Below are 1,255 nucleotides of genomic sequence, written 5' to 3' on the forward strand. Positions count from 1 at the left end.
ATTCCTGCTTTTCCATATGAAAAAGCAAAATTCTCTTTTTCCTGCTGGAGTGGCTAATTCCTTGTTTTCTCAAGGAAAAAGGAACCTCCTGGTTTTCCTAAAGGAAGAGGGATATTTAGGTTTTCTGGAGGAAGAGGTGGGGTCCTGGTTTTCCTGAGTAAAAAGAAATTGTCCATTTTTTCCTGAGCAAAAAGGGAATTTCAGGATTTGCTGAGGGAATTCTGTTTTTCCTAAGGGAAAAAAGGAATTTCTTTTTGCCCAAAGGAGATGCTGCTTTCATGTTTTCCTAAGGGAAAGGCTGATTTCTGGTTTTCCAGAGGTTTTCTACTTTTCCAGAGGTTCCTGGGCATCCCAGTGGAAAAACAAAATTCTGGTTTTCCCGAGGGAGAAGAGAATTTCTGTTTTCCCTAAGGGAAAGGTCAGATCCTGGATTTCCTAAGGAAAAGAAAATCCTATTTTCTGGAGGGAGAGACCAGCTCCTAATTTTCCCAAGGAAAAATGGGATTTTTGCGTTTATTGAGGGTGTGACTGCTTCCTGAGTTTCAGAAGGAGAGGAGAATTCCTGCTTTTCCTGAGGGAAAGGCCAGATCCCGGTTTTCTGAAGGGCAATTTTTCATCATCCTGAGGGAGAAGGGAATTCCTGCTCATCCTGAGGGAGAGGCCGGTTTGTGGATTTCCTGAGGGGAAAATTCCCATTTTTTTGGAAGTAGACACTGGTTTCTGCTTCTCCTGAGGGAGAATCTCATTCTGATATGTCACAAGACTGCTGCTGAACTTATAATTAAAGAGAGAGGATCTAATTCATATATCTCTGAACAATATACGTAGTATACATAGAGTCACTTTTCAGTTACTCTTTCCAAAACGGTGAATACAGATATAAAATTCAGCTGGTTTTATGTTTTTTTTCTGATAATCTTCCACTATGGTTTCCTGTTTTCTATATTAATATTTTCCTGTTTGTTTTCACAGAAAACAACATGAAGCCAAATGCTGTCAGTGTAAAGAACATTAAACATTCAGCTTGATCATTGTGTTTTGTGAAGATACATTTTCAAATCCCATACAACAGCTCCATAGATGTGGAGCAAATGCCACAGGGACATGATCTGATGATTATAAAAATATTGAGAAAGAGAAAAGAATCTAAAACTCTGTGGCGAGTGGAAAAAGATGAAACAAGAACTGAAACAGTAAATCCTAAAATAAAGTCAAGAGGGCATGCAAAAGCATCCAGGGGGAAGAGCTAGCACAC

The 1,255-nt window shown here is 39.3% G+C and overlaps 1 protein-coding gene across 1 annotated transcript in view; it reads left to right on the forward strand.

The window, feature by feature from the left end:
- Positions 1-1,255, forward strand: part of ANKRD16 (ankyrin repeat domain 16) — a 20,976-nt gene that overhangs the window by 506 nt on the left and 19,215 nt on the right. The gene's annotated exons all lie outside the window — the stretch shown is intronic.

This window comes from Geospiza fortis, unplaced genomic scaffold (genome assembly GCF_000277835.1).
Source record: "Geospiza fortis unplaced genomic scaffold, GeoFor_1.0 scaffold61, whole genome shotgun sequence".
Lineage (NCBI taxonomy): Eukaryota > Metazoa > Chordata > Aves > Passeriformes > Thraupidae > Geospiza > Geospiza fortis.